Genomic DNA, 20120 nt, shown 5'->3' with positions numbered 1-20120 from the left:
TGTGGGATGTTTCTGGAATTCCATATAAAACTGTGACTGAAAATACAGTTTTTGAATTGTGTGTGCTGCATAATACTGTGCTCACAGTGGTGAACAATGATTGAGCAGCCCTGTTAACAGTTTTGTTAGAGATCTTTTCTGCTCTGTGTGGCAGTGTGCAGTCACCCACATGCGTTTGGGTGAGCTAAGAGAAGCTGTGGATAATTGGTGAACACTTGCACAGAGAGGAGAGTGGTAGGAGGATGACGATGGCCTCTCCCTTATAACTACCTTTCCTAGCCTCTCCTGCACTGCCAGCTGACTTAGTGTGAGCAAACAAGCTTTGTGAAAGATAAACCCAGAGGGAAATTTTCATTCTAAGGAAGGAATTTTTTTGTGTTGCAACTCAGCTGTCCCCTGCCACTTTGTTGTAAACATTGCAAAAACATGGGTCATATAGGTTAGAAGTGAATTGTTCTGTGAAGTTTTTGTACTTTTTGTGATTTTCTTTTTTAGTTATTATGCCTGTTTTTATATTTTATTAACGTTTGTTGGTTACAAACAGATCTGACGGTCCAGTGCTGCAGTTTTTGAAGGCGAGGTATGAGATAGAAGAGGACCATTCTAGGTATAGAACTGCAGACATTTCCTATAAGGTTAGTGATGAAGAATTAAGTGTTCTGAGTTACTACAGTTTACTGGAGCAAAAAGGGACACAAAGAAATTCTTTGTTTACAAGGAAAGCTACTTCTCAGTGGTTTTATAGCCACTCAAAATCCAAGCTGTCCTATTCCATTGTATGTTGTCTGTGGAATGCAACTTAGAAATCTGGTGTTTGCTCCAGCAATTGTAACTATAAATCATAGCCATTTGATAAGTAAGGGTGTTGATTATTTTAAATGGCTTTTGGAATATCAAAACAGTAAAGCTTTTGTTGGAAAATCACATTCAGTGAAAAGGTTTAGTAATCAAATTATTTAGTAGCATAATTTATTCTAGGAAAGAAAAATTCACATAGTTGGTAAGAATCTAATAATACCCACATTAAAATGCTAGGGCAAGAAACAGTACAAGAAATCAAAATGACTGTACTCTCAATTTAATAAATTGACCTCATGTGATGCTAAAGAGATTTGTATAATTAACTGAAAAGCAGCAGCTTCTCTATCTGCATTGACGTGTCAACACATTTCACAAATATTTGTCATGGGGTAGCATTTGTAAGATATGTAAATGATACTGAAATTCATGAAAATGTTTTCTGCTGCTAGGCGCCTCCCCAGACACAGGCAAATATAAATTTAATGGGTCTCCTTATCTGAAAACCAAAGGTCTGTCATCTGTACTCCTGCTACCCCATCAATGATTGGCTCCATGACAAGTTTTGCCTCATTTTAATACAAGAAAATCCTGGTCTTGACATTACAGCACACTGCTTTCTTCACAGAGAAGTGCTGATATAAAATACTTAGCGATGAAATGGGGAAAGTTCTCAATAATGCTACAAAATTGGTTAACTTTATTAAAGACCCATTTATGCAAGAATGTTTTAAAAAAACCCAAAACTAAAGCCTGCCCAAAGAGCACCTAAAATCTTCTACATACAGAAATCCAGTGGCTTATCAGAGGAAGAGGTCTCAACAGGATATTTGAGTTGGAAGGTGAATTGCCAGAGTACTTAGAGATTTTGCTGAATGCTTTGAAGATAAGGAATGGCTGCAGAAATTAGTCTATTTTAGCAGACATTTTTCATTGTACGAACAAGTTTCTGCGAGGTCCTGGAGAAAATTCTTTTTTCCTAAAAGTGATAAGCTTCTTAGATAAAAAAGAAACTGAGTCTTTGGAACAAGCACATTGCCAAAGGAACTCTTGAAATGTTTCCACACCATTGGGCTTGAGAATGAAGGAAAATAGCAGCGTCTCAAGCCTTACTAAAGCTATCCTTGAAGAGCTGCAGAGCCAAATTCAATAGCATTTCCCCTCCTTTTCCCCAACACTGGTGTGTGACTGGGTGAGGGACCCTTTCGCTAAATCTTCTTAGCCTGAGACTTTGTCTTTGAGAGAAGAGAAAGAACTCTGTGAGTCCCGGTCAGACAGTTCTGGATTTGCGGGAAACAAGAGCTTCCTTCACCTTAGTGCTCACACTCACATACCATGAACGTTCCTTTAATTTGAAAGTTTTTCATGGGTTCCTCCAGGGTAAAACTACTGGAAAAAACTTGAAAAGACAAACACCGAAGAAGGCTACAAAATAAGATGTCCAGATTGAGAATATTAAGGGGTTGTGAAATTAGCTTTTGGAAATGGGTTTATTTTTAAGTTTTAAAAAGTTTGGAAGTATTATAAATGTTAAGACTTCCTGCACCAATGGCTGTTTATTTAATGGCTGGTGAACGTGGGCATATGTTTTTATCCTCTTAGCTAGTGGTCCAGCTTGGCAAACCAGGCTAGAAGGATTTGGGAGGGGCAAAGAGAATAGAGAGGGCCTTGCTAATGCAGACAGGCTGGAACTTCCTGATATATCTTTAGATATTTAGAAAGTTAGCTCTTAATAGGTTGAAGTCATCTTGAAAGGATGGTAAGAGCTTTGAAAGTGTCATTTGGAGGATAGAGTTTTATTTCCTTCATCAGACTTGTCCAAGATAAAAATACTTTTATTTTGATGGTGCGAGACTCTGAGACTCTGGGAGTAAAATTGGCCATCTGCTTACAGAACATACAACTCTGTGGAACGGGGCTCCTTTTGCTTTGTGAAAGCAGCTACTCCACAGAAAGATTTTGGCTTAGTGGTTTGGTTCTAATCTCCTTTTGAATTTATCAATATTTGTTAAGACCTGAGTGTGACAAAAACGTGTTCTTCCTCAGCTCTCAAGTATACTCTGTTCTGCCGGAATCTGAATTGATTCGTTGCAAGATTTGTTTTCAGGTTTATTTCCACTGACAGTTGAATATGTTATTTTATAAATGACAAGATTCCAGGGTGGGAATTGAATGCCTTTTTTCTTTTAATTTTTATTTTAAAAAATTATGTCAGTTAGGGGCCAGCCCTGTGGCCAAGTGGTTGGGGTTCACGTGCTCCGCTTCAGCAGCCCAGGGTTTCACCAGTTCGGATCCTGGGTGCTAACCTAGCACTGCTCATCAGGCCATACTGAAGCAGCATCCCACATAGCACAACCAGAAGGATCTACAACTAGAATATGCAACTATGTACTGGGGGGCTTAGGGGAGAAGAAGAAGAAGGGAAAAAAAAGATTGGCAATAGATGTTAGCTCAGGTGCCAATTGTTAAAAAAGAAAAAGTTACGTCAATTAAAAAGCTCCACTTCTGTGTTGTCGTTTGGTAAACTTGTTTTGCACCATGGTGGAAAGAGTGTTAAAGTTGGTATTTTAAAACATGTTTCTCTAAGGTTAAACGTGATTTGTCAATGTTATTTTTACTTATATTTTGTTTTTGGTTTGGCCAGATATTCAGCTTGTAATTCATAGTTCTTGATATTTTCAGAAAAATCAAAATAAATTTGTTCCCCAAAGGTTGGTGTTCTGTACTTTCTCTTTCTGCCTCTTAGTAATAAATCTCTTGCTTAATAAGTAGATATATCAAAAAAGATGTTTCTGTGTCAAATTATGTATCAATAAAACTCATGTACATTGTCTTAAAAAGTGAAGATACAAAAATTTATTAGTTGCTCTTGAATAAATAAATACTTTTACATAATCCAAGCTTAAGATATTTTACCGTGAATTTGCTCCAAAATGAGATATAGTAATATAGTAGTTAAATTCACTTATTGGCTTTGAATTGTTTATATTCCTTAACATTAATATTTTAAGCCACTTTAAAGAATGAGAAATATGTAAAGATATTAAGCAGAAAGAATTCTGTCATGAACATTTCTCTTGGAACAGTTCTAATCTTTATTTTGAATTAATCAGGCACAAGATAAATTCATTGTCCACCGTGCTTTTCTAACTAATCATTTGACCCTTGCTACTTGGTTTGGTTATTATAAAAATTTTCTTCCCAAATATTTTTAGATTTTTATTTATTTTTTGGCTTAAGTACAAAACAAAAACTAAGTTGAATTTTTCAGCAGGAAAAATCTTAAGCACTTTAGAGAGTAGTCACTGAATTATCAGGAAGCCAGGACTAAAAGAAGCAGCCCTGTAACTACTTAATGCCATAGTTTTCTTATCAGCCTATGTCTGTCCCCATTTGTGGTCTCTTAAAACATTTCACTTGGTTTTCCCAGTGATTGTCTCTGGGAATTCTTTTTTTTTTTTTTTGAGGAAGATCAGGCCTGAGCTAACTGCTGCCAATCCTCCTGTTTTCGCCAAGGAAGACCGGCCCTGAGCCAACATCCGTGACCATCTTCCTCTACTTTATATGTGGAACGCCTACCACAGCATGGCACACCAAGCAGTGCCATGTCCGCACCCGGGATCCAAACCGGTGAACCCCACGCCGCCGAAGCGGAACGTGCACACCTAACCACTGCACCACCGGGCCGGCCCAGTCTTTGGGAATTCTTGAACAAATTCCACCTAAGTAACAGAGAAACATATTATGAGACACTTGATTCCATTTTGACTATCCCAGCTGTCAGTACAATAGGAGAGAGTTTTCTTGAAACTCTGGCATTGAGTTCCAGACTCTGGGGCTTTTCTTAGCCTAAGCTCATTGAATTTATTGGACACCAGAAACTGTTGTTTATATAGTAAAGAAGACAGCGGAGCTCCATCATATGAGAGTTTAGTGCAGATTCACCTATATGCTTTTCCGGAAGAATAAAATAATCTCTTGACTCCCTTGCTTTTCCCCAGTTTAAACCAGACCTAGGCCTCTACTGCCCCAGGGAAGTAGAGGCTTCAGCTAAAAGCAAAGAGAAACAGCAAGTTAATTCTTGGCTCTTGAGCTTTTAAGAGCTGGGTCCTGGAGTGTCTAGGGGAGACTTTTGAGAGATAATTTAGAGTATATACAATTTTCCCCTGTGCCCTGGCTAGATAGTAAAATTCTCTTTGTTCCCCTCCCTCAAGATAGGGCTACTGTATTTTAAAATGTCCTCAAACATTTCTGAAAATCAACTTGTCATTGATTTTTTGAATTTAATAGAGAAAATGTTACACATTCTTTGGTTGAAATTAACTACCTTTTAGCTGAATTGATGCCACTTGAAATGGAATTCTCATGTAGAGGATCAGTGAATATCAGCCAGTAGGATTCTGGGACTAGAAGGAAATTGCAGTGCCATCTCTGAGTCTTTATATAGAATTATTCTTAAATCCCTCCTTTGAAGAAGAAGGTTTCAGGAAAGATTCCACAGTTTCTTTGGATAATTTCTTCTTCCTGAGCCTTAAATTCAGTCACTTGGTACTTACAGACACATGCTTTGGATTTAGAAGAGTATTATGGCCTAAGTGTACTATGAGAGGTGAATCAGGTGTTGTCTGTAAAAACAATTGGCCACTATCTTTTTTCCTCATGGAATGAGACTGATTAGTATGATAAGGATCCTTAGTAGTGATACTGAGCAATGGGTTCTCTCTGCTTGCCATGTTCTGAGCCAATTAATTAGGGATGGAGAAAGGAAGTTTTAACTCAATTAGCCGGCATAATTGGGAAGATGGCAGACTAGTGTCTCAAAATACCATCTTCCAAAAATTACAGAATCTTGAGGTAGTTGTATGGGGAAATGGGCAGTAAGGAGGGGGTTTCTTTCAGCCAGACAGACTTCAGGGTCTTTTATTGTTCTATTCTTCTGTCAGCTGTGATGGATACCTTGTAAGTGTGTTTCCCACCTGTGGTCAGCCTGTTCCTGGAGAGAAACTCATAGAACAAAGTTTTAATTTATCAAGCTATTGGGGAGTATATATGTAAGCGGAGGCCATAAATCAGGAGAGTATTTTAATTTCTTAGGGTACGTGCAAAGCAGCAAGTAGTCACACAGAGGGGCTGGGGCAACTTAGCATAACAAGATGGCCTCACTTTTGCTCACTTACAGTTGTTGGTTACTCAGTATTGGAGTTGGTAAAAACTTACAGTTTATCAAGCGTTTATAGTATCCTAATATATTTTAAAGCAAAATTCTTAGGGTTAAACAGGTTGAAATAGGTGTCTTCTACTTATGTAATGAGTTACTATAAAGTCAAAAGCTAATAAAATCTATATACTTACTAGCTTAGACCCTTATCTGGTAACACACACTTTAACTTTTGGGCAAAATACTTGCCTTTCTTGGATATTTGTAAGGTACGGTTGATTTTTTCACATGATCCTGAAGTTCAAGAGTCAGTTTCCCTGGGTTGGATGATTTAAAGGGTGCAGACAAGGCAATAAGATCTTTCACTTCCTGAAGGAGAAAAGTCACTTTATGCTGATATGTTTGTTTTTCAGACAGCAAGAGTTCGGAACTAATACTGAATATAGGCAGATTTTATTTGTTAATGGCAGCTTGAGTGATGAAGGCAAATGCCAGAGATCACCTGTGAACAAAGTGAGGTTTTTGAGATCTAATTCCAGATGAATGGTTTGTGAGTGTGAGGAGTGCAGTGGTTCAATAAAGCTGAAGGTTGAGTTTTATTTACATGTCACACCTGTATTTAACATTTCCACCAGACTAAGCCTATTTATTCTACAGGCAGTCCTTGATTTACAGATGACCACCTCCTCCCACAGACCTGTACTGTTAAAAGTATGTAGAAGGGGACAAATGAATATGTGGTACAAGAACGCAGAATGTGTGTTTTGAAACGGGTTTGGGGAGGCCTGATGGAGGAAGGGTTGTGTATGCTGGGAGATCGACTCTCAGGAAGGGTCGATCTACCTCTACAAGATCTTTCTTGCCTGATATTTTTTGCTTCTCTTTGTAATACTATTTAAAACCCACCAATCAGATAATTATTGAGATTAGTAAGTATAGTTTAAATTACTAATTATTCATACATTGATTCTAATTGGCGTTTCCTTCTGATGTTCATCTGAAATCAGTTATATTGAGAGAATGAGAATATGGTGGCAAGAGAAAAAGATTTTGGAGAATGGAATCCATTGAGCGTGGAGGTGGTACGGGAGGTGTGAGTATGGGATCCATAGTGTCACTGCAGAGGGTCACTGGTATATGAGCCGGGTGTACAGAAAGATGTGGGAGGATGGTGATAGGCAAACTGCTTTTGAAATTCTGCCAGTTCCTGAGTCTGTAGGAAACGTCCACGAGGAAAGGAAACTTTTCTCTTCCATAGGAGATGGCTTTTTCTGAGAACTAAGGCTTCTGCTGTCATTCCCTGAGTTCCCTTTCACTGGGTCCTAATTAGGCTTGTGGAACTTGTTTGGGAACCTGGCCACAGTCTCCTATTTGCATTGTTTCTGTGAGAAAATGTATTCTGAGTTCCATAAGAATCATACATACAGTAACATTTGCTGCTTTTACATAGGCAGTATCTGTTCCAGCCTGTTGAGTAACAGTACCCTGATTTTCTGATGGAGAATTACCCTACAGTCTCTGGTTGGGTTGACACTCACTCCTACCTCCATTGTTGAGCCTGTGATCCATGTCTGGCTGGTCAGCATATACCATTCCCCAGACCATGTTGTTAAGAGTTGTGATCTAAGATAGGCAAATGCAGTTCTGGGAGTCGCTTGAAACTAATGGAAAGGGGGCAGTCTCCTTCCCTGTGTACATCTGGACTTGGTTGCTGTCAAGGAGAAAGAACCTTCCTGAATGGAGCCAACATAAAGAACAGCAGAACCAAGAAATGGAGAGAGGCTAAGTTTTGCTAACTTCACAGGAACCCTTGGATGTAGCTGTACCTGAAGACCTCACTTAGGTGTGAGCCAATAAATTCTCTTTTTTATTTTTAAACTTAAATCAGTTTGAGTTGAGTTTCTGTCACTTGCTATCAAAAGAATCCTAATATATCCCCTTTGGGACACAAGTCATTTGTAATGTTGATTGCCCAGGGTACATTTTTGCTGCATGTGTGCCTCATGATAAGAATTGCTTGACTAATTGATTCACTCCTTAGAATGGTCAAAGGGACAGAACTTGAAACTATGAAATTGCTCCTCAGTGACATTCACTCTACCTCTCCTTTCATTGGATCTGGACTACTGACAACAGCTGCTTCAACAACTGCTAGGTGCTCAGTCAGTGCACTCTGCACTTCAAATGGTCCAATCAGTACCTAGAAGAGGAAAAGAACCTTTTGATCACTACAACCCCCAAATAGGAGATCTCACCTGGCAAAGTGTTACTTTCTTAAAGTGGAAAATGTACAAACCAAGAGGACATGATGACATCATCAGCTCTGCCAACAAACCAGAAATGCCTGTCACTGTCCATCTCTCTTCTGTCTCCAGGGACATAGAAATTCCCTCTTATCGTGGCAGCAGTTTTCTCTGGATTGTCCTAGATATCAAGCAACAAGCAAAGGAGCTAGGAGAGGCAAGTCTCAGGAAAGTTCATTCAACGAATATTTGCCGAGCACCTAATACATTTCCAGACATTGTTCTAGGCAAGTGGGGCATGTTAGTGATTAAAACAAGGATTCCTGACAGAGCTTACATTTTAGCAGGCTATTAAAGGGAAAAAAGTAGGAGAAAATGCTAATAATTCTATTAAGCATTTATTTATGCCAGGTGGCATAAGAGCTAATGTTAATCGAGCATTTCCATCCATTGTTGTAAACGCTTTAGGAGCACTCTCAATCCTCACAGCCCCTGTTTTACAGATGAGGAAATTGAGTCTGAGAGAAGTTAAAAAACTTGCCCAAGGCCTCAAATAATGAAGGGCGGAGTTGGATGCTTCCTGGTCTCTCACTAAGCCTGCTGCTGACATTGAATTCTCACCACCACCCAATGAGGTGGCTCTGAATCCTTTCTTTTGGGTGGAGTGAAGGAAGGCTTGGCAAGGTCATCTTCACTGTCTGAGGTCACAAGTTAGTCAGTAGCAGAGCCCTGCCTGTTTGACTTGGAGCTTGAGCTTTTAACTGCTGGCCTTACTACTCAGCTGCCCCCAGGACTCGGGTGAAGAAGTCTGAAACAGCCCACTGTGATACAGTGAAGTCCCAACTGAGCAGGAGGGTGTGCTAGGACAGGAATGGTGCCTGTTCAGAAAAACCTCTGAATAGCCCTTGAATTACTTTGAGGGCCACAAAGGAGCTGACACTGACTAGGATAAGAGAATGTTCCTATCTGCTTTATTCCATCTCAGCACTCTCCCTCCTGGACATCCCTACCTCCGGGGAACAGGATGGGCGAGGCTGCATCATTTAATTGATTCTCTTTCTTTCTTTTCTCATGTGTTGAATTCATATGAGTTACATAAATATACAGTGCAACTCCACTGGATAGTCAGGTGATTTGCCTAAATTGAATATAATCTTCAAGTCCTAAGACTTTATTAGCATCTCTTTAAGGCAGTATAAATGTAGTTGTGTCTTTTGGTGGGGGGAGGGGGTGGGAGTTCTGGGACTGTAGGGCTCTGATTGTCCCCAGGAAAATGTTCAGTTGCCCCTAGTTGCTCCTTGTTATTCTTAAACTGGGGGACGATTTTGTTCCCTAGGAGACTTTAGGCTGGCAATACCTGAAGACATTTTTGATTGTCATGACTGGTGGAGAGGGAGGTGCTGCTGGCATCTAGTAGGTAGAGGCCAGCTAGAATGCTGTTCAACATCCTACAATGTATGGGATGGCCCCAGTGACACAGAATTATTCCATCCAAAATGTCAATAGTGTCAAGACTGAGAAAGCCTGGGCTTTCCTGTTCTGAAAAGGGGAGATCTGTGATGCTGGATTATAGCTTTTGTTTGTGGTTCAAATGGAGATTTCTGCCCCAGTACGTCTTAAGGTCTTTCTGCATGAACATCCGGTACACAGTGGGCGCGCTGCACAGGGTGGTGATGGGATAAGTGGTAAGCGTCTGGACGATGGAGAAAGACACAGATGTCAGAAGTGGTTAATTAAAGCCCACAACCGGAACTGATGTCTAACCTCTCACTCTCCTTCATTAACATGTGCCCATCTCATGGTCACTACTAGGAATATGACAGGAAATATTTATTAGTTGTCACTAGGGAGTGTATGTCTTTTGGGAATTTCCAGTGACTGGAAAGAATGTTTATATGTTAGAGTAAGAGACCTATGCAATCAAATTCAACAAAAAATAAATTGTTGAATTTGAGAACAACTCTAAAGTATGAACTGGTTTATGCTACCCCAGGGCTGCAAATTGCCTTTCATGGTAGATTCTTGAAAACTCCTGCCCATAAATTCATGTACAGTATTGACTCTGGATGTAAGCTAACCTACTGAGACCTTTCCAACACCGTTTCTATAAAAGACATCAGTCCTTTAGAGTGGATTGATTAAATGCATAAGATATTTTTCAGGCCTTTTCTTAAATTGTTTAAGATTTGGTGGGCTCATTATACCTCCTTAAAATCAAATAATGACCCAGGTATCTTAAATCTAGAGAAATATTAATGTTTTAGAGATCCTTTTTCTAGAGAGGTTCCACTTTGTCATGTAATGAATCGACAATTTGTATTAAATTTAAGCATTTGGGAGAATGCTTTCAAGATGTGTGTCTAGGCTATCTGGATTGTCAGAGATCAAGAATAACTTTTGATGTGTAAGTGAGTGTTTCTACTTTTGCTCCCTAGATTCCAACTGTTCATATTAAGCGTACTGTATATAACTAAGAGTAGTGTCGATCTGTGAAATTTTTTATGGCACTTAAAATATACACATTATCTTTGTAAAATAAGAATATTCTTATTGAATATTAAGTAAGATGTATTAATAATATTAATATATTATTAACTAATTGATAATGTTAATATATTAATATGATTTATGAATATATATTAACATATTAAATTTTAAAAATAAAATATTTTATATTTTATAAAAACTAGTATTCTTATTTTATGAAATGTAGGTTTTGAAACTGCACAGTTAACTTATCTACTTTAGGGCACTTTGTAAACCTGATGTAGAGATCCCAGTTCTTATGTTACCCTACATTTCTGTTAAGATCCTCAAGCCATCTCGTCAGACCAGTTAGCAAAATTGCAGGGTGAGTATAGCTTTTATTTACACACAGGTGTGGTGCTTATTTAATAATACATGATGAGAATTTTAGGCTGGTTAATTTTAAATAACTGCAGATGAGAAGCAGGCTCTGAGGACTGGAATTTGCTTGCCCTTGGAGAGATATTTGCATTTGTGGAGGAAGAGGGGATGACCTTGTAGGGACCTGAAATTGGCCACCCCAGGATATGTCTCTTTGGCATGGGATTGTTTGGGGCTGATTGCTTTTGATAAACTGGGACAGGGAGGGAGGCTCTGGGGAATGGAACTTACCCTTCTTGGGACACATTTACATTTGTAAGGTAAATCTCTATCTGTAAAAGGTGCCTCCCTCTCTGTACCAAGAAGAAGAAGAGAGATGACCTTGTCCCTAGAAACTCTTAATGGGGAAGGCAAGAACTTAAGTTGGTTGCTGTCTGGCAATCTCATGTAACTGATTTAGGGTGGTGGCTTCTAACCTTTCTAACCTTTACTTAATCCGATTTGATTCTTGTCTAAAAGTCATGGGATCACCCAATGACCAGACCCCACCTGCACTGATACCATTTTAACTTTTTTTCATGTTCTTTGCTTTGTCTTGTAAAGAGATGACTCACATACCCATGCCTTATAAAATTAGCCCTAACCCTCAACTCAGGGCAGCAGCAGCAGCAGCTCTGACTGCCCGTGGGTCCTGTCCCCACGCACCAGCTCTGCCTGCCCATGGGTCCTGTCCCCATGCCCGTGGCAGCAGCAGCTCCCCATGCCAGCAGCAGCTCTGACTGCCCATGGGCCCTGTCCCCATGCTGTTCTACACTATTCTCTAAATAAAAGAGCACTACTGCTAGATCTTGAGAGTCCAAGAAATCTTTCTTTCGACTCCTAGGCTCACCGACCCCACATCAATACATATTTTGTTAAACTTAATTGACTTTTCATGGTTGAAAAATAATTGGCCTGAATCACATTTTTCTAAAGGCTAAAGAAATAGGTGTCATCTGATACCTCAATCTAGCTGTCTCTGGCTGAGGAGAGGCATGCCTGGTTTCAAGAATCTTGGGTTCTGAGAATTAACAAAGCAAGAAGCATGGGGTGAGGGGAGAATGGAAGGAGCTGCTCTGCGAGAAAGGTGAGCCCAGCTTCAGTCTCTTCTGCACAGGGGTTTGGATTTATCAGCATTGTCTTTGTTTCACTGAATCAGAAACCAAAGATTTGGTTAGACTTGAGACTTCTGTTATTTAGAACTAGACTCTTAAGCGGCCACAGATTTAGCGACACTAGCACATCGTGAACAATTTGAAGCAGAAGAGTGAATTTTGTGCCTGAGAGTGTTGCGGATATTCTCTCTTCACTCTGTTAAGTACATTCAGGGGCTGGCCCGTGGCTGAGTGGTTAAGTTTGTGTGCTGTGCTTTGGCGGCCCAGGGTTTTGCAAGTTCGGATCCTGGGCACGGACATGGCACTGCTCAGCAGGCCATGCTGAGGCAGCGTCCCACATAGCACAACCAGAGGCACTCACAAATAGAATATACAACTATGTACTGGAGGGCTTTGGGAAGAAGAAGAAGGAGAAAAAAAAAAGACGATTGGCAACAGTTGTTAGCTCAGGTGCTGATCTTTAAAAAAAAAAATTTCAAAAGCCAAGTCCCTGGAGACTTTGCTTCTTAAAAAGGAATGATTTCCATAAGCCCAAGAAGCCCTGTATCTTGAGGAATCATTTTTCTGTGTAAGGGAGAGATGTAGCTAGAAGTCATGACTTACATCTAGGAAGGTGTCAGTGTCAAACTGGGCCATCCAATGCACAAAGACACAGGCTCCTTGAAGCCAGGAAGAAAACACACTGCCAATGGTGGCCTTGACCCAGACAGTGTTGGACATGTTGTTTATGACATCTGAGGACTCAGGTCTAGCCAATACCTAAATGATGCAGAGAAGCAACAAGACACACACAAAAAATCAGGAGAGCAAACAAACTGGTATCTTTGAGGACTGGCCAGAACCTCAGTGGCTGCAGAGGAGGGTCAAAAGAAGCCCCAAGGCAGGGTGAGCGATTTTACCCCCCACTTTTGTTAGAGGACTTTTTCAGAATCCTAAATAGTCTCAGGGTGGAGTGGAAGGCTGGGTTTGGCATAATTTTCTGAGTTTATCCTTTAATGCAACAAGTATTTATTGAACAAATATTATATGCTGGGCACTGTTCTACCTAGCAAGGTGAGCAAGGTAGACCAGATCTCTGCTCTTATTTTAGGGAGATAGATAGTGAATGAGCACACAATAAAATGAGTAATTATATAAATCAGTGTCATAATTTCAAATAATGATAAGTGCTATGAGGAAAATAAAACAGAGTAATGGGATTGTTTTAAGATATCTAGGAGGGCCTCTCTGCGTGGGGACATTTACCTGGCGATGAGGAGAAGGAGCCAGACATGCTGTTGTGAGGACTGAATCAGGGTTGACTCCTAAGTTCTTGCTTGATCAGTTGGTGAGATGGTGCCCATTTACTGAGCTAAGTTTGGGCAGGGGCGTCGAGAGTGCTGTTTTGTAGACGTTACGCTAGAGATATCTAAGAGCCATCTTAGCAGAGGCGTCCGCTAGACAGTTGGGTACACGTGCTGGCAGCTCAGGGGAGAGTTTAGCAAAAACAGTGTTTCCTCCCTACCTTCCACAGAGGGTGTAGCCAGTTCCAAGGCTGCTCTGAGAGTGCTGGGCCATCTTGGGAGAGCCTGTGGTCCCACTGGTGAAGTAGATGGCCATTGGTTCTTGACTTCCTGTCTCCACACAGCTGTGTTCTGCAGACACGGATCTGTAAAATATGGACCCCAAGATGGTGGCTGAAGATGGCAGACCAGTTTAATTCTGATAGTTCTTTCATTCTGTTCCTTATGTCCTCTTGATACCAGAGGATAGTTAATAGAACAGAACCTAATCCAGAGCCTCGCTGAGAGGAATTTCTGAAGAAATCTTAGAGGGACTTTGCACATCAGTGCTAAGATTTAACAGCACATTTCTGTCTCTTTTTTTAAGCTCCACCTCCCTATAGGCCAAATAGAAAGGGAAGATAACTTTCAATATCAATAACAAAAGGATGTGTATTTTGTTTATTTAAACATTTTTTTCTAAGTGCTTTTTTTTAAATTTACAAGTTTCAAAAAATCAGTATTGAATCTTTGTAAATTGTTATTAACATTTCAGGAGTTTTTATGATTTAAAGGAAGATCTTTTGGCATTTGAATCAAACTTTTTAATGCATTTTTATTCAATATCTTCAATAGCCCTGGCAGAAACAGTTAGTTGCTCACCGAATAGCATCCCAATTGTTTTGCACTGATAAAACTCTGATTTTGTTCAGCTATCAGACAGTCATGTGCTTTAGGGGAGACTGTTTCCTGTTTAGCTCCAAGGGTGACTCTTGATTAAACTAAGCTAATCATGGTCATTCCTTCCCTTACCAGCACCTGCTTTAGGGATGGTCACATGATGCAGTTATGGTCAATGAGATTTAAAGGCTTTATGGGAACTGTTTCCTTGTTCTAAAAAGAGTCATGAGGAAGGGATGCTGCCTTTCCCCACCCCACTTCTTGTTTTCTGGCCTTTGGTGAGTTACTCAGTTTTCCTGGGTTTCTCCTATGTATGCATGTTATTGAATCTGTTTGACTTTTCTCCTGCTATTCTGTCTCATGTTAATTTAATTTAGACCAGCCAGAAGAACCTACAAGGATAGAGGAAAAGTTCTTCCTCTCCTACAGTCCCATGAAATTCTCCCTTCATTCCCCAAGCCTGTACAGGCTGTGGGAGGACTGTACCTTGAAGCCTGACTACATCCCATTGCCAAAACATGCTGGGAATACTCCACCAGTGTGGGAGCTCCTTTTGTCCTGTTGGTGAAACAGATGGCCATTGGATCCTGTCTCTTGGTCCCCACGCTGATTTGCTTTGAGGGTACAACTCTGTAAGTCACAAAAGAGGCAACAGTCAGTTCTAAATGCAAATTCTCTGACTTAGAGCCTAGGACCATGGTTTGGTCATCTGTGCTCTTTGAGAATAACAGCCCATATCTTGTCATATTGGGGCATCATTTTTAGAGGGGGAGCTGCCATTTTTTTCTGTTTAAAAAAATTTTGTATTGATTTTTATTGCATAAGAAATATATGAGGCATCTACAGTCCAGCCATAATTTTCTTGGTAAAAGATCCTCTATTCAACCAATTGCTCAAGCCAAAAATCTGTAGTACTCAGTAATCTTTACTGTCTCTCTTTCTGTATCTACTTGCATACTACCTACCTACCTACCTACCTATGTCACATCCTATTCATTGACAAGCCCTGTCAACTCTACCTCCAAAACTTATCATTAATCTGTGTATTCTCTTCATTATCTCTACTCAGGGACTGGACTAGCGTGAGATGAGTGAAACATTTGCCTCAGGCATGGTTTTTAAGGGGATGCAAACAAATTCAGCAGTCAAGATAGATAATATTTTAAAGTCATATTTTTTAAAAAATTAAAAATTAATGCAAAAATATACGATAAGCAAAATATTATAGTTTTACTTAAATACAGTATCCAACCTAGCACTTGCATGACTCCCCTCACTTGGTCAGCCTAATCCTGTCCCTGGCACCAGTTAAAACTTTATTTATAAAAACAGGCAGTTGGTTTGAGGGCTATAGTTTGCCAGTTTGATTATTTGTATTTTCAAGAAATTTTTAAAATATTTTCTTTTAAGAGACTTATAAAGTTAAAATTATCTTATGATTGTTCATAAATTACAAATACATAACATAAATATATAAAATATTTAAAATTATATGTTGGTATATACATTTTAAAACAATTATTTTTTATTTACATGTATTTTTAAAAATTTATTTTAAAATTAACATGTTATTTTTCATGATCACTGAATATTTTGGTGTCCATTTAAATTTTGTGCCTGAGGTGTGTCCTCTCTCCTCTGCTGCTACCTTGGTCCACACCAACATAGCCTCTCACCTGGACAACTGCGACAGCCCTCTGCCAGGTCTCTTTCTTGTGTTCAATTGTTCATAGAGCAGCCAGAGAGTATTTTTTAAAATGTAAGTCAGATCAAGTCCTTCCCTCTCCTGCAGCACCTGCAAGGCCTCTGCAGTCCACCGTCTCTTGCTCGTCAACCTCTTTACCTCCTACTCTCTTCCTCGCTCATTGCACTTCAGGCACCCTGGCATTCTCTCTGCTCCTCAAACAGAACCAGCTCATTCTCCCTTCAGGTGCTTTACCTTAGTGTTCCCTCTGCCAGGGACATAACCACAGATCTTCAGAAGGTTGGTTCCTTGGTGTTCATATAGCAGCTTAAATGTCCTCTCTTCAGAAGCCACCAAATCTAAAATAATTCCCCCATCCCACGTCCGGTCATTCTATCTCATTGTTCTGTTTTGTTTTGAAGCCTCTTTTGCAATCTGTATTATCTCGATCATTTACGTGTTTTCTTGTTTGTTCGTTTTGCAGTGTAGAGTATCAGTGCCATGTTGACTTTTATATCCCCGGACACTGGAATATCGCCCTCTAGAGACCACATTAATAATTATCAAACTCGATATTTCATTAACCTGAAGATGAACATGGCATCCTCGTGTTATTTTAGTAAGTATTTCCCCATTTACCAGCGAGGGTGAGTGTTCTTTGTTTTGTTTTTTTTAATACGTGTACTGCTTATTTATGTTACTATCACCTATTTTTTGACCCTCTCTGAGAATGAATACTCAGGTATGAATCAGGAGATGAGACTTTCACTCAGACTGAGACCTTGTAAGACAGATCATGAATTCTTGTGTTGGGGGATGCTCTGGTTTCAGGACTAGAAATTGCTGTCCAGCTTCCTTCTCTCTCCTCTCACACCACCCAAGTTAAAACAACACTTCTCACGTATCATCACATTTTACAAATTCAGGTATTTGCTTCATTTAAACATCTTGTTTTCAGTGTCCAGTCACCTCATCAACTCCTTAAAACCCAACCACCCACCATAGCTTATATCTGATACCAGGAGCTTGGTCTTCAAGGTGGGGCAGTTGGACATGACAGAGTCCACAAGTGGGACTGTAGCCTCATTGACCACAATGCTCTGGGCCTAAGACATTTGCAATCGATAGAGATTTTTCTTGGCAGTCAGTTGGGGGGTGGTGGTTTCCCAGGCACAAAGGTGGTTCCTGAGGAAACCACAAAAGGCGGCTTCATTCATATCTTTTAAGTAGATAATATTTCCTCAAGCATCCTGGTAGGCATAGATGAGGTCTCCTGAATACTGTCTGTTTCTAGAGTGTAACCTCTGCATTGGGTCAGCAACAAAATGGCTGGGGAAGAAGTGAGAAGGGAAGGAGACTGAGCTCACTGAGCTTTGTTGCCATTATCTGTTCCCCTCAAGTTGTCCTTAATTTACATGGGTTAAGTGTCAGATTACTACCTATTTGAAATGTAGCCTGATTTTGAAATTGTGTGATACAAGGAGGTGGTGGAAACTTTCTCTTTGTTGTTCCCTCCTTGCTTGCGAATGGCAAGTGCTGTGGATTCCAGCATTTGCATTGGACACAAAAGTTCATTCTCCTTTTCTTGGGCTGTTCTGTAGACTTTCTTCCATCCATTTATCACTTATCAGGGGCCTACTCTATGTGACTAGCACGTGCTGTCACATCCTCTTATGATCTTTCGTATTTCTGTGGTGTCAATTGTAATGTCTCTTCTTTCATTTACAGTTTTATTTGGGCCCTCTTTATTTTTTTCTTGATTTGTGTAGCTAAAATTTTGTCAATTTTGTTTATCTTTTTAAAGAACCAACTCAGTTTTGTTGATTTTTTTCTATTGTCTTTATAGTCTCTGTTTTCTTACTTTCTACTCTAATCTTTATTATTTCCTTCTTTCTGCTAACTTTGGCTTAGTTTGTTCTTTTTCTACTTCGTTGAGGTGTAAAGCTGAATTGTTAATTTTAGATCTTTCTTTCTTCTTAAATTAAGTATTTATTGATAGAAACTTCCCTCTTAGAACTGCTTTTGCTGCATCGCATAAGTTTTGGTATGTTGTCTTTTCATTTTTGTTTCTCTCAAGATACTTTCTGATTTCTCTTTTGAGTTCTCTTTTGCCAATTAGTTGTTCACCAATGCCCATTCCTGATAAAAACTCTCAGCAAACTAGGAATAGAGGAACCATCTCCTAGTTGATAAAGAACACATAGAATAAACCTACAGCGAACATCATACTTAATGGTAGCTCTAGGAGGGACACTGCATATGGTCCTAGGTGTCCGCCCTGCCTGGCAGGCCCATGCCCTACTGGAGGGTGAGGCCAGGGGCAGGGTGAGTGTGGGGTCTGGGGAAGGAGGAAGGAGGGGTGGCCAGCCCAGCTTGGTGACTACACTTGCTGCCAGACCATCCCTCACCTGACACCCTCCAGGTAGATCCACTGCCTCTGTGCTCACCAATAATGCTGCTGCTGCTGCTGCTGCTGCTGCTACTGCTGCAGCTTCCAGGTCCCAGCCTGGATCAGTGCAGGTGAGTGAGAGCCCTGCCCTCTGCCAATGCAGTAATCCTGCAGGATTCCTCCAGCTCTTTCTAGGGGTGCCTAGTCCTTCATTCCTTCCCAGGGACCCAGGGGCTCTGTTCCACATCCCTCCCTAGGGTGCCCCACTCACTCACTCTTCCCAGGTCCCAGGAATCTTCCAAGCATTAACCAGGGATCCAGTGTCTTCCCCAGGCATCCCCTCCCACACACTCTATAACCCTCTCCTGCCATCCAGAGCCCATCTTACTCCCCCTGGCCTCGGATCCTGTGAACTGACCCTCTAGATTGCCCAGATGAGTGCTCAGATTGGGACTGGAGGTAATAAAATCTGAATATGAACATCAATGGTGCCCCTGTGTTGTGCATTCATTCTATGGATGAACCTCTCCTAAATGTGGTCCCTCTGTAATTGTCCCCAAGCCCCATCAGAAAGAGCCTGGGGCCTGATTCTCCCTGCTGGCGCCAGCTTCCTGGGTGACCCTGTGCACCCAGTAGATATCCAGGACACAGAGGTCCAGGGGGAAGGCTCCGAACAGCCCCTGGCACCAGCCTTTCCTAGGTCCCAGCCTAGGTCCCACATGGGTGAGTGAGGGACCTGCTCTCTGGGAACCCAGGAGTCCTGTAGGACTCTTCCAGACCTCTCCAGAGGTACCCAGTCCCCCATTCATACACGGAGCTTTCACCCCTCAACTTTTGTACATATGCAGCCACCCACTCATGTCTTCCAAGGGCCCACGAATCCCCTAGCCCTTCCCAGGGGTCCAGTGCCCTCCCCACACATCCTTCCCCTCACACTCTATAACACCCTCCTGACATTCAGAGCCCTCGTGCACCCCAGCCTGGGGTCCTGTGAACTGATCCTTTACTCCATCCATCCTTGGGGCCTGAGATGGGACCATTAGGGAGAAAACCAGAGGCTGGGAGAAGGGCAGAAGGGGCTGAGCCTGGGGGTGGGAGAAGCACATACTGTCTCCTTCTCACCCACCACTAGGGTCACCCTTGGAGAGATCCCCTCTGCAGCTGCCCTTTTCTGGGGTGCACAGACACACACACTCACAGGGAAATAAGACACCACAAGCACAGAGACACACAGGCATGGAATCACCTCCATCCTCACCTGGGGACTCGGGCATAGGGCTCAGGGACAGGCTCACACACAGACCCACACTGCAGACACAGGCAATGACCCCTGAGGAGAACATATGCACACACAGACACACATACTTAGGGCCACATGAGACAGCCCCACATGGCAGACCCTACACACACTGGACACACATACAGAGAACACAGAGATACACACTTAGATAAAATCAAGAACACACAAAGGGGTAGTAGATTCACTCACACAACCAACACACACAGAGATATATAACACAGACACACATAGATGCTCCAGCAGGGACGCACACTTCCAGAGACACAGACTTGCATGACCAACATACAGTCATTCAGAGATACAGACACACACAATACATACAAAGACACACAGAAACACAGTGCCATACAGTGGAAAACTCACATCCACAATCAATACATTCACA

At 41.1% G+C, this 20120-nt stretch overlaps 1 long non-coding RNA gene across 5 annotated transcripts in view; it reads right to left on the bottom strand.

Moving 5' to 3' along the window:
* Nucleotides 1–3875: 3875 nt before the first annotated feature.
* LOC139074912 (uncharacterized) overlaps nt 3876–20120 on the bottom strand; it is a 22966-nt gene continuing 6721 nt past the window's right edge. For 2 of the 5 annotated variants that reach the window (XR_011524889.1, XR_011524890.1), the window contains exons 2-5: nt 14849–14992; nt 13705–13848; nt 8253–8380; nt 3876–8156 (exon numbers count right to left, since the gene is read on the bottom strand). This is a non-coding gene — a long non-coding RNA (uncharacterized lncRNA). Of the gene's footprint in view, nt 8381–12803; nt 12960–13704; nt 13849–14848; nt 14993–20120 lie in introns of all 5 variants that reach the window. The other 3 variants (XR_011524892.1, XR_011524891.1, XR_011524888.1) reach the window with 3 other exon arrangements.

The sequence above is a fragment of the Equus przewalskii genome, chromosome 12 (genome assembly GCF_037783145.1).
Source record: "Equus przewalskii isolate Varuska chromosome 12, EquPr2, whole genome shotgun sequence".
In the NCBI taxonomy this organism is placed as follows: Eukaryota; Metazoa; Chordata; class Mammalia; order Perissodactyla; family Equidae; genus Equus; species Equus przewalskii.
The sequence above is the reverse complement of the archived record's forward strand: the minus strand, read 5'-3'. Positions and strand labels throughout refer to the sequence as shown.